This window comes from Dipodomys merriami, unplaced genomic scaffold (assembly GCF_024711535.1).
Source record: "Dipodomys merriami isolate MVZ:Mamm:240054 unplaced genomic scaffold, mDipMer1.0.p SCAF_1126, whole genome shotgun sequence".
NCBI classification, from domain to species: domain Eukaryota; kingdom Metazoa; phylum Chordata; class Mammalia; order Rodentia; family Heteromyidae; genus Dipodomys; species Dipodomys merriami.
The window spans coordinates 88,596-102,368 of record NW_027202412.1 but is presented as its reverse complement, the minus strand read 5'-3'; the positions used below and the strand labels follow the sequence as shown (position 1 = coordinate 102,368).

At 37.3% G+C, this 13,773-nt stretch overlaps 1 long non-coding RNA gene across 1 annotated transcript; it reads left to right on the top strand.

Moving 5' to 3' along the window:
* The first annotated feature begins 1,274 nt into the window (after window positions 1–1,274).
* Window positions 1,275–13,127, top strand: LOC138822596 (uncharacterized). The gene is made up of 3 exons (XR_011370560.1): window positions 1,275–1,585; window positions 11,097–11,169; window positions 13,044–13,127. It is a non-coding gene; the product is annotated as an uncharacterized lncRNA (long non-coding RNA).
* The last annotated feature ends 646 nt before the right edge of the window (window positions 13,128–13,773 follow it).

Genomic DNA, 13,773 nt, shown 5'->3' with positions numbered 1-13,773 from the left:
AACCATTCATGAATTGGGCCTTGTAGGCTTGTAGGCCATGAGGTCAGATGCCAGCACTCCCCAAAAATGAATTGTGGAGTAAGAACTTGATGGTGACACACGTTTTCCTTTTCTGTGAAAGTCCTGGGTGTCAGGTATGAAGTGGAATACATATGCAGACCTCTATCTTATGTAATCAATGTAATCAATGTTTTATGTGCATAATAGTCAAAATAAATGGTCAATACATGAATAAAACAAAAAATAAAATAACTGCACTGAATGCAATATGGAGTCAACATATGTATATAAATATAAATCATATATGTAAATTGTACATGAATAAGATGTTTTCTAGTGGTGGGGATCTATTTCAGGCCTAAAGAATAGACATGAATTTCTTGACTTCTCAGAGTCCAGTTTCCCCTTCCCACACAGTGCAACAGAGTTAACAAGACCAGTTCCAGTCTCAGTCTTGGCAGAAAAATGGCACCTTTATAGTTTGTAATAGCATAGTAATTCTAAGGTATTTCATTATTCCTCCATTTTATTAATGTGATTGTTTAAATGCCTCATAAAATATTAACTAACATCGATCAGTGTCCTATAACATAATTGTGTATAATTTTATCCTAGAATCATTCAAGAACTGCTCTTTCAATCATGACATTCATCATATTCCATTGGTAATCATATGGACAGGAATATGTTGCTTAGGATCTCCTTCCATTTGGAGGTGGCAGGACGAAGATTCCAACTGTGGGCTACAGCTCCCACCACTTAAACCCGAGGATAGGGAACTCACCAGTCTGTCCAAGAACATCAACAAGACCAATGATTAGGCAGGCACCAGTGGCTCTCAGCAGTCCTCCTTGATACTTACAAGGCTGTGATGGGAGGATCATAGTCGAAGACACCCTAGGCAAGAAGTCCAACTTCAGTGCCAACAAAGCCAGAATCACTGTGGCTCTAGTGTGGAAGGCCAGCCTTGATCAAAAGCAGCTCACAGACTGTGCACATATCCTGAGTACAAGGACTGGGAATGGGAACAAACAGACATACACAACAATCTGTGAAACCATCCAGCTAAATGAGGTCACCCTCTTGTATCCAACTGAATTGGACATTGTTCCCTGAGAAAAGGGCTGGGGGAGCTGCTATTTCTTGACTCTGCCCATGCTGCTTGGATCACAGGATTCTGGCCACACCCCCATTCTTTCATAGTTCTTTCTGACCAATGAGATACAAGAATGGTGGTCACGCCCACATTCCATGCTGCCTGGTAGCACCAGGATTCCTTCTGTTAGTTTACACCACTACCAGCAATTAAGGAAGGTAGAGATGGCTGAGTGGTGAGGAAGAGACTCCAGGCAACTTTGGAATATAGAAGGAAATTGAGATGCCTGCCCTCACCCTGGCTTCTTTCCCTCCTTCCCAAGGTGCGGAATTTCAAACATCAGGCAATGGCACCTTGCCAGGCCGCATAGAGCCCCAACCTGCTCCCTGGCCCAGGTTCTTTGCTCTGAGGCCATGTGTCTGCAATGCCACTGCCATCACTGCTCGCTCGACCTGGAGCATCCTAAAGCAAATTCTCCCAGCAGCACAGGTGAGTGGCTGCCCCCAAACCACCCCTACCCCGGGTCAGACACCCCTCTGAGGGCCCCATGACCCACGACTTGTGTCCTCTCACTGGCTCTGAGGAGCCACCTTTCTGTCTTGGGAATTTCTGAAACAGAGCCTCAATATAAGCTCTTGCTGGGCTATTCGAGGTCTTCCTATCTGTGACAGGTATCCTTCACCAGCCCTGGTCCTCTGGAGTTGGGATGGTAGACATGTAACAACATGTGCAGTCATTAATTTAGAAGGATTATCGCAAACTTTTAGTCCACAGCAGCTGATTCTTTTTCTTCATATTTTTTATAGTGAAAATACTGTACAGAGGGGTTAAAATTACATGGGCAAGATAATGAGTACATATCTTATCAAGCATTGTAGCCTCCTCCTTTTATTCCCCTTCCCATCCCATCCTCTCCCCATCAGCCTACCCGACCCTCCACCTCCCGCTAACAAAGTTGTAAAGTTCATTTTAGACATAGGACTTGTACGTCTCATTGTTGCAATGGGTCCACCTGTAATCCCTATTTAAATGATTTTCTTTCCCTTCCCCTCCATAAATTATAACAACATAAAATATAGTGAAAGCAGGGATTATATCATGGGGGAGGGACATAAAAAGCAACAAAGAATTAAACTTATAAATGTACTAGAAAAAATGGAATGAAAGTAAAATTTTTGAATACATACCTTAGAGTTCATTTCCCTAACACCAACTTATCTGACCTTTTCTGCTTGAGTCAGACATGGCATCTAGCTCTATTCCTTATAAATTTTTCATTTTATTTATATGTCACTTAATATATACATACATGTGTGTGTAATATATATATCAACTGTATCTGTCCAGTTAATTGTATGGTTATGTATGGTTAGGTAATTTCATCATGTCAAGTTCATGGACTTCCATAAACCTTAACATCCCTGCAACACCACTGCACATGCAATCTTAAGTGTTCACCATTGTGAGTTAGACTCGTGTTTTACCAAAGCTTTATATATAGGGTGTCATTTTTTTCATTTAGTCTTCACACAAAATGTGTGTGCTCCTAGAAATGATGGTATTAATAACTACAATAATGTAGTGTAAATCTTTACATTGAACGCATGCTCAGTATGAGTTGTTCTTTTTTTCCTTTTCTTATTTTATCTTTAGTAAGTTGATTTGAGTTTTGATGTTGTGTTTGCCAGACAAGTATTCCACCACTGGAGTCACTCCACCAATCCTTTCTTGTTTAATTTACTTTACTCATAGAGTAGCAATTTTTACACCAAGCCCCAAAATCAGGGATCATGATTACATTCCAATATACCCACCTAGTAGGTTGATATGGCTGATACTTTCCTTCCTAGACTGATTTAGAACTGTGATCCTCTCAAATTCTACCACTTTAGTTAATTGTGTAAGCTCCAGTTCTCCATACTTCTAGAAGATAGGACAGACATAAATGATTACAGGTAATTTGAGCGAATCATTGGCTAATATAGGTGATTTGATATTAAAGTTTAGGGTAAGTTTGAAAGTATAATCACAGTAGTCAGATATTTTGCTAAGTAATTTTGTTTCACATTAATAACACATCTTGACCAGAATTAAGGACTTACTTTTATGTCTGTCAACTTGTATGTCATTTGGTAAAATAAACTTCACGTCTTCCATGTGGGATAAAGAACTTTGAATGGTCTGATGTGCTGGTTCACATCTATAATCATGGTTAGCAATCAGAAATAAATAGATCACAATTTGAACATAGTCTAACCAAAAATTCTAGAAGTCCCAATCACAACAAACTAGTGGATCATGTTGAATCATGCCATTAATCTCAGAACCACAAGAGGCTAAGCCTCTGCCTAGTACTTGTGTCACTTGGGTAACTGGGACACTTGTAGGCAGTAACCTCTACTGATGCAGAAACTGGGCTGAGTTTTAGCAAGATGAGGGAGGAGTCTGCCCCACCTTCCTAGGGTCGACCTCACAGAAGGCAGTGAGCATGCTTGCTTTCCTCCTACAAATGGCTTAAGATGCTATGCTGCTGAGTGTTCATTATTTGATTCCAGTGACCTGTGGTAGAGGTGTAAGGAAACATTAAATAAATTTCACATATGCCAATTAAGCTGCTCTCCCAGCCTGTGAGTTCAACTCAGCAAGTGTTCATTATTTGAGAGTTGAGAATACTGAAGTAGGGAAGAGAGGGAGGGTGAGTGAAAGAGGGGAGAGATAGAGAGAGAGAGCTGGGCACTGGTGGCTCACACCTGTAGTCCTAGCTACTCAGAAGGCTGAGATCTGAGGATTGCGATTCAAAGCCAGCCTGGGCAGGAAAGTCCGTGAAACCCTTATCTCCAATAAACCACGCAAAAACCAGAAGTGGCGCTATGGCTCAAGCAGTAGAGAGCTCACCTTGAGCTCAAGAGCTGAGGGACAGTGCCCAAGCCCACAGTTCAAACCCCATGACCGACCAAAAAAATAAAAGTGAGAGAGGGGAAGGGAGAAAAGAAAGGAAGGAAGGAAGGAAGGAAGGAAGGAAGAAAGAAAGAAAGAAAGAAAGAAAGAAAGAAAGAAAGAAAGAAAGAAAGAAAGAAAGAAAGAAAGAAGGAAAGAAGGAAAGATGGAAAGAAGGAAAGAAAGAAAGATAGAAAGAAAGAAAGAAAGAAAGAAAGAAAGAAAGAAAGAAAGAAAGAAAGAAAGAAAGAAAGGAAGAAAGAAAGAAAGGAAGAAAGGAAGGAAGGAAGGAAGGAAGGAAGGAAGGAAGGAAGGAAGGAAGGAAGGAAGGAAGAAAGAAAGATAGAAAGAAAGAAAGATAGAAAGAAAGAAAGAAAGAAAGAAAGAAAGAAAGAAAGAAAGAAAGAAAGAAAGAAAGAAAGAAAGAAAGAAAGAAAATGATTGAGAATGAATTGTTTGGAGTCAGGAGTCATATGTCAGAGGTACTACCTGTATTTGGTGTTAGGTCTGCCCCAGGCCATGCAGACCCTATTCAGACACCTTCACACTTCTTGGCTAAGTTTCAACCCTTCATGTGTTGCCTAGTATCTGGCACACCTGGAGTTAGCCACCTCCCCATCCTGTTAAGTCACAACCTTGTCAGCCTCTGGTCACACTTTCCATCTGACCAGAGGTGAGTTCCAGAACTTGAAGTCACATCCAGATCCAGTGTCGCCAGAGTTTCCCTCAAACTGCCACACCTCATCTGGTCCTTTACATAGATACATACTTCTCCCAGGTTGGGTCCCCCATTTTTTTACATGGCTTTCCACCATATATGGCATTGGCAGCAGTTCAGTAAATAAACTACTTTACCTGAATGAATACCGTGTGGTGTTCTCTTCATTGGGTACCGAATGAAACTCACCTAATTAATATACTGTACACATCAGAGTTTCTAGTGATGAATCCATGTTATTTTTGTGACACATGTGAGATAAGTATCTACAAACCATATTTACTAACTCATCATTTAACAGTATAGTTCTGCCTAGAATTTTTAATAGCAGCTTAATTAACCATAAAGTCTATTTTGTATGCTTTGCTTTGCTTTGTTTTGCTTAAATCAATAGAAGAGTTGGTGAGACAATCTGTGTGAAACCTCATGGTCTGTGTTGGAGGGGCAGAATGATGCAGGCTCCGGCCTCAGGATTATCTGAGGACTGTATTTGTGTATGTGGAAAGCTCTTGGCATGCCAAGTTAGAGAGGGAATATGATCTCTCTCCCTATCTCAAAGCTCCTGTCAGATTCCTGGGAGCTGAGGAAGTAGCTCTTCTGCTTACATAAGCATAGAGGAACAGCTAGTCAAGCATTTTCCTGAGTACAGGGAAGTGGTTTGAACTTGCTCTAAAATAGTTTAGATAAAAATATACAAAGACATTGTCTCATAGTTTAAGCAAAATTGTATCTGTTGAAATTCTTTGTGTGAATATTTCCTGACTAAATCTTGGCAAATATAATACTTGCTTGTCTTTAAATACCCACTAGCAATAAAGCACAGCATGCAGTGGCAATTGCTGTTTGCACTCTGTATCCCCTGTATCCTGGTGATTTTGTGACCCTTACCCAGGGACCCCAATGCCTTAGACGTTGCCAATTGGCACCCAAACAGGGACCCTGAAGTGTTGAATTCAGGAAGGTATATACAGGTAAGTACTTTTTTAATTACAGGGTGATGGGACAAGTTAAGTCTACTCCGTACTTACATATGCTAAAACATTTACTTGCTGCTTATGGTATAACTATTTCTTCTTTTGACATAGAAATGTGTATTAATGTAGTTAGGGAATGGAATCCTTGGTTCCCCGTTGAAGGGACATTAGATGTTGATAATTGGAAATGAGTAAAATATAATGTAGAAAGAGCTGTTTGAGAAGGGGAAAGGATTCCCGTTAGATTTTGGTCCATTTGGGCTATTTTACATACCCTTTTTAAAGCTTTAAATGAGAAAAGAGGCCACCCCTTCTATTGTAGATTTACAATTGGACTCTGAGGTTAAGGACGTAATAGATAAGGATGCATCACAATTAACAGAAAAAACAAGAAGTAAAGAAGCCTGAAAAAGAACAATCTGAAAGCGTAAATAGAATGTCTGAGCAAATGGAATTGATTTTATCAAGATTACAACATATGGAGTTAGAAATTGGCAGAGTGAAAGAGAATCTGAGAAAGTGAAAGTAAAACAGCCTTCTGCTCCTCTGCTTGCTGAAGCAATTTTTACCGTGTCACTCCCTCACAAAACAGAAGGCTTAGACAGTGAGTTTGATGATGAAATGCATATTTTTTCTTATCCTGTAATTTGATCAGCCCCTATGAATGATTTAGCTCAACCAGTCAAATATGAAGGTGTTGTTGTCAATGATATTGGTAAACTTAAGCAGGCAGTGACGTTGTATGGTCCTCAGTCTCATTATGGTAAGGAATTGTTTAATGGGCTTGCCCGACATTACAATAATTTTGCTCTCGAGGATTGAAAGTTGCTTTGTAGAGCCTAATTAAGGATCCTGAATACCTACAATGGCAAATGTGGTTTACTGAGTTATGTACAGAAAGGACTAGACAAAATGCACAGAGCAATAATCCGCGCCTATAGGTCATAACCTTTCCCATGTTGAGTAGAACAGAAAAATATGCAGTTGCTAATATGCAAGTGAACTCTCCTGAAGAGATCCATGAGTAGTTACGAGACATAGGTATTGAGGCATGGGAGAGGATTCGGCTGGTAGGAGAGCATTATGGCTCCTGGACAAAAGTAATTCAAAAACTTAATAAACCCTATGTTGAATTTTTATCATGATTGAAACTGACCTTGGAACTTACTGTTGTGGGAGAGGCTGCACAGCAACAACTACTGGGCATGTTGGCTTGTGAGAATGTTAATGAGGACTGTAGATGAGCCCTATTGCCTATTAAAGAATCTGGGGATGTAAATACATATTTAAGGGCGTGTAAAGACATTACATCTGAATCCCGGCTTATGCAGTTGTTTGTGCTGAAACTATGCCCACTACCTTGCATGCTTTACAAACCAAACCCGCTAATCTAAAATGTTTTGGATGTGGTCAAATGGGACATATAAAGAAGAATTGTAAAAACGCTACTGATGTTAACAAGAGAGGAAGAGGAATTTGCCCTAAATGTAAAAAAGGAAAGCACTAGGCAAGAGTGTGTAGATCAAAAATAGACAATAAAGGATAACTATAAAAATACTTATCCTATGCAGGGAAACTCTCCGTCAGGCCAGCCCCGGGGCCCAGGATTAATAACAAAGGGTAGCCAACCATTTTTCTTCCTCGTCCATGCCACAGCCCACAGCACCGCAATGGACATGCCTATTCATTCATCTACTGAGAGGCATATTGGTTTAAAACATGCTTGCATGTAAGTAACAATTATGGTCATTCAAAAATGACAGATGTCCCCTCCCCAGACATACTGAAATCATGATTTCTAAGTAAGATAGGATTTTATGGTGGTACAAGTGTTGAGATATATGTATGAGTCTAATGTGTATCTTGCACTGAATTAGTCAAGAAGATATCCAATATCATATGGGATAAAAAATGGTAGTGAAAAGATATTCCCTTGAGAAAGATATAGGAGGCTGCGAGAAGTATGGAGAAATTCATATAATTTTGAACGATTTAAAAATGCAAGCTCAAGTATGTCTCATTAAGTGGAAGGGCAAAAGAAGGGGAAGAGAAGAAAATAACTGAAAGCAGATCATTGTCCCAACTTAGAGTACAATATAACATCCAAGTTAAAGAGACACCAATATAATATGTCCCACTTAATTTAGATACATGCAAAATATTTACTTGGCTTTTTACCACTTTAATGCTCCAAAATATATGAAGACTTCTAAGAAACTTTATGTGATTGTCGTTACATCAACCTGAACAATAATTGTGATGAGTCCTCTTTTTCTCAGTATGCTCTTGGAAAATACTCCCTAAATTAATGATGTTGTGACTGATTAGAGAGTCAGTGTAACGAGTTTGTACTTGTATGATAATCCCAGAATAGTTTAATGCAGTTTTTTTCTCAAGACATCCAAGTATATTCTCTGACGCTATACTTTGAACACACCCTCACACCTGAGCACATTATTTGAAATTGCACATCAGCATTTCCTTGGCACATTCTACTTTGTACCTTTGTCTTTTTGCATGTTCCTTTTGATTTCACAGTTGCTCTATTTCCATTTCTTCTGTGCAAACTGCTAAAAACATTGTTCAAATACCACTTCTTGTTTGCAAACACCCAGTCTATGTATGAAGGTACTTTGTCCATGTTAACCAATAGGGTAGTACTCACTCTCTGAGGAGAAAAGTTCCACAGTATAACTCTATGCCCACATTAGAGGGTGTAGAATTTAAGGCATTTTGAGACAAACAGTGATATCTGAATTGAAAGGCTCCTTAGGGATATTTTCTTGGAGCTCATTAGTTTACCCAGGAGAAATAAAAATATCCACACACTTTGGAGCTAATTAGTAAGTAACTGAATTAACACTAGATCCTAGATGTTGTGTTATTACAAGTCACCATTGTATTATTGTTACATCAGAATCCTTCCCTAAATGCATATGTGTATCAGAAAATAAAAGAAAGGTAGTAAAACAAAATGTCTTATCTTTTTAGGCATTTAGTCGTTGTGGTGAGGGTAATGTCTGAACTCTTCCATTCAATAAAAGCTTGAAGTTTATAAGAGCACTTCCTACATATAAGAATTTGTGGCAGGTTCATTGAGAGGGTTATTTCAGCATGGAGATATCCCTAACAAGAATTATATTTAAATAGAGTATATGACAGTTATGACATATCAATGGCTATTGAGGCATTTTCTATTCTAAAGAAGAATCAATTTGCAGAGTGTTCAGTAACATCAGTAAAACTGAATGTTCAAACTTTACTTGGTGGTATTGTCCTATGTTTATAATGAATAGTCTGAAAAGATAACCAAACATAGCTAACAATATTTCAATAAAATTCCAAACTGATGTAGATACATGGATCACTCATTGGAACTGTAGGGCAAATTAGGCTTGTCTGTGCTATAGTTCAACCATAATCTCCTGGTTAAACAGTCTTCAAAAATATTCACAGAATATATCTAAGTAAAGTTCATGACAGTTACATCTGTATAATACTTCTAAGGTCAGGATAAAAGCATTTGTTCCTAACATTTAAAATCAACAGGATTTGTTGAATTCATGGATCTGGAATTTTATGGCTTCACATTCATATCACAAAATTTCATCAATATGACATACATCTCTACCAGTTCACCAAAACACTGTTCTTATTGAACTTGTCTATCAGGCTAGGAAGTTGGCTCAGTGGTAGAGTACTTCCCTTGCATGCCTAAGGCCCTGGGTTCGATTTCTCAGCACCACATAAGCAAAAAAGAAAAAACCGGTAGTGGCGCTGTGACTCAAGTGTTAGATCACTAGCCTTGAGCTGAAGAGCTGAGGAACAGTGCCCAGGCCCAGAGTTCAGGTCCCATGACCGGACCCCCTGCCCCTAAAAACAAAAAAAAAAACAAAACAAAAAAAACAAAAACAAAAACAAAAAAAAACTTGTCTATGTCCTTTTAGTTTTCAAATCCAAATAGCATATTTCCTTCAATGTCTCTGTAACAGTTTTGACCTTTTCTTCCTGCAAATTCTTTCCTTTCTTCACTTCTGTAAATCTGTTTTTATTACTTTCTTGTTTCCTTATCTCTTTCTTCCAATCTTGTCCACACTGGTGCTCACAATGCTACACTTATGTCATAACTTTTCTTTTCCTCTTCCTTTTAATAATGTCCCCAATTTTATCATTCTTTTTCATATTCATGGTCATGGATATTTTGATGATATCTAAACAGACCTATCTTTGCATCTGTTTAATATAAACTTTAGAATTATCAGAGATTTTTTCCCCTAAATCCATCATTTTCACCTGTAATCCTTATCGCCAAGAATATCACTAACACATTTGCCTGGTCATAGATGTAGAACCCTTTAGATTTCTTCTTACCCTTCTACTCCACCCATTATATAAGATGAACGATCAAGATTTTCTTAGTTTCTGTTACTAATTTGATTTCTTTCTTTTTTTTTTGGTTGGTCATGGAGCTGGAACTCCGGGCCTGTGTGCTGTCCCTGTGCTCTTCAGCTCAAGGAGATCACTCTACCTCTTGAGCTACAGCATTATTTTCGAGTTTTCTAGTGGTTTTCATTGGAGATCAGAGTCTCATGGACTTTTCTGCCCTGGCGGGCTTTGAACCGTGATCCTCAGATCTCAGCCTCCTGTGTAGATAGGATTACAGACATGAGCCACTGGCGCCCAGCACTAATATGATTTCTATGTACTCCTTTTTATGCCCCTGACACAAGTCTGTTTCATGTACTCATCACTGGTCACCTAGTCTTAAACAGCTATTTACAAAGTATGTTTTTTCCCCATTGTCTTTACATATTGGTCCTCTCCATCAACAAATTACTGCTCCTTGTAAGTATGCAGAGGGAAGAGCTCAGACACAAACTCTAGTATCATTATTTACTCACTAAATTGACTGTTGGCCTTACATTTCTCATCTATAAATGGATGTAATCTACCAGAAATATTGAAGAATACATTTGCTTACTCCTAGAGCAAGAAAAAGGAAAAGTGACGAGTCCTTACATTTTCCACCCTAGTTTACAAATAAGGAAAGAGTCAAATTCAGTTTGTTGGTATAAAGTCACAAATTGTTTCATGCAGAAATAAAAATATATTTTACCTCCTGGCTCTAAGGGCTGTGTCCTTTGAAGGCAACTACAGATATGTAAGTGGTATTATGTAAATTGGGTCATGTGTCTACAGTTGCATTGAAGAACATACTCAACATATCACTGGAAAACATTCGTTATTGAATAGTATCTAGATGAGAATGTTACTTGAACTAATCACACTAGGTTGAAAACTAATCTTAGTCCATCAAAATTTTCTTATTGCTGTATGTGTTGCCAAGTGTTCTTCATAAATTTATACATAGATTTTCTTCAGTGAACTGGAAAGAAACTAAAACTGAATAAGGATTTCTGCCTAATGAGTGAAGCATGCTTGAGGTATGTGTTGTTACCTTCTAAGGATATGTAACTAAGCAACTGGCTATGTGGGTGGTGAAAGGGTTTCTCCTAAGTTCCCAAGGCTAGAAAAAACAAGAACATTTGATAACAAAGCACTCAGATTATTATATTTTATCTATGTGGGATAATAAACATGTGGAAATAAACGATTTTATTTATAAGCAAACAATACCAACAAGAAGAGTGAATAGACATTAGAGAGACTGCAAAAATCACATATGGATTTACTGTCTCACCTGATTATGTGATTGTATTTCTTGATATTGAAACTCTCCTCTTGTTATTCTTATTGTATGTAATCCAACTCTGTTTATTATTATGTATTCAATGTGGGAAATCTAGCTTCAAAGATGTCTAAAAATTTTTCCTTTTCAATCATAACATTGTCATTATCAGGGTCACTCTGGTCACCATCATCTTCAACAAAATTATTATTAGCATAATAAGTGCTAATTATTGAAAGCCTGGTATGTGTCTATGATTTTGTATTATTTGTATTTTGATTAATAATTTTAATATTACCACTGTGCATGCATTCATGTTAAAATTTTGAATAAATAAAGAAATAAAAAAACTAAGCCATATCAGGTAGCTTGACTATGTGCTTATAACAAATTATTGAACCGATTTTTGAAGTATTGCACATTCCTAACCAGTATGAATTAACTTCCTCTCTCCCTGTCATTACACACAAATATTTAAGGGTTTGAACACAACTTTTTCAAGTAATATACTATAAATATTACTACAAGATCATGTGTATATCTAAAATTACCTTGAAAATAATATATTCTACTTTCTATTGAAATATTAGTCACTTTACTCTAGAAAAATTTTGGAAAAATAGACTATATATCTTTGACATGAAAAGGGTAAAAAATAGTAGCATAAAAGTTTTTGAGGGAGCCTATATATTCAGAAATATGTGTGTGTTTGTGTGTGTGTGTGTGTGTGTGTGTATGTGTGTGTGTGTATAAATGTTATGTGTGGAAATGTATACATTTTTAGAGGGAATTTGTCATCATACATATGTATATATATATATATATATATATATATATATATATTTATGTATAGAATTGTGTGCATTAGAGTGAAACAAACATCTTCAAACATAATTAAAATTAAAAAAATCATCAAACCAAGTGCCAGTAACTCACACCTATAATTCTAGCTCCTCTGGCTGCTGAGATCTAGCAGCTGTTTTCACATCTAGCCCCGACAGAAAAGTTCATGTTAGATTCTTGTCTCCAATTAACCACTCAAAAACAGCAATTAGCCCTTTGCTTCAAGTACTACAGTGCTGGCCATGAGCACAAAAAGGCTTAGGGACAATGTCCAGGCCTTACAAACAACAACAACAACAACATGAATCACATTAATTTCACAAAAGTATTTTTAACTGCTGTGAACATTTCTTAGAAACATGAATATATTATCTGACCTTTTCTGCTTGACTCATACATATACTAGATATTGCAAATAAGGGAAACAATGGGACCCATGTTACTTTGGGAGTGGCTTACTTCACTTATTATAATTTTTCTAAGCCTTTCCATTTCCTAATAAATGGGGGAATGTCATTCTTTCTGATGGAGGCTTAGAATTCCATTGTGTATATATACCACATTTTCTTGATCCATTCATCTACTGAGGGGTATCTGGGTTGGTTCCATATCTTAGCTATGGTAAATAATGCTGCAATAAACATAGTTGTGCTGGTAGATTTAGTGTGATGCAAGGAAAATGAACCCTTAGATATGTATTTAAATGTTTTTTTTTCTTTCATGCATTTGTTTCTAACGCATTTATTAGATTATTTCTTTGTTGCTTTATATGTCCCTCCCCCACAGTATAACCCCTGCTTTCACTATATTTGATGTCGGTATAAATTGTGGAGGAGATGGGGAAAAACAAGTCGTTTAAGGATCCAGGTGGCCCCTTGCAACAAAGAGAAGTACAAGTTGTCATATGGAAAACGAACTTTACAATTTTGGTGGGGGGGGAGAATTGAGTGGGGGGGGTGAGGGAAGGCTAGGAAGGGATGTGAAGGGTAAACAAAGGAGGAAGCTGCAATGTTTGATAAGAAATGTACTCATTATCTTGCCCATGTAATTGTAACCTCTCTGCACAGTATGTTCACAAAAAATAAAAATAAAATAAAAAATTTAAAAAATGAAACATGAATATATGCCCCTGGAAAATGTTAAGTAAAAAGGATAGAATATTTATGTCTATATTAAAGACATGACTATTTAGATTGTTTAAGATATTTAGAAAATGATTAGGAATTAAGACTAATGATATGTAGGTAATAATTGGGACTGGTATTTTATTCTGTTTTATGATAGTAATAAAATGACAATTGTAATGATTATATAAAATTACTCTTGATTGGTATTTGAATTATATTAAGGGATAAATATTTTTTGAAGTTTTTTTTTATTGTGAAAATACCGTACCAAGGAGTTGCAATTACAATGGCAAGGTATTGAGTATATTTCTTTTCAAGCATTGTTGCCTCCTCCTTTGTTTCCCCTTCAATCCCTTTCATCTCCCCATACACTGATCCCCACACCCTCC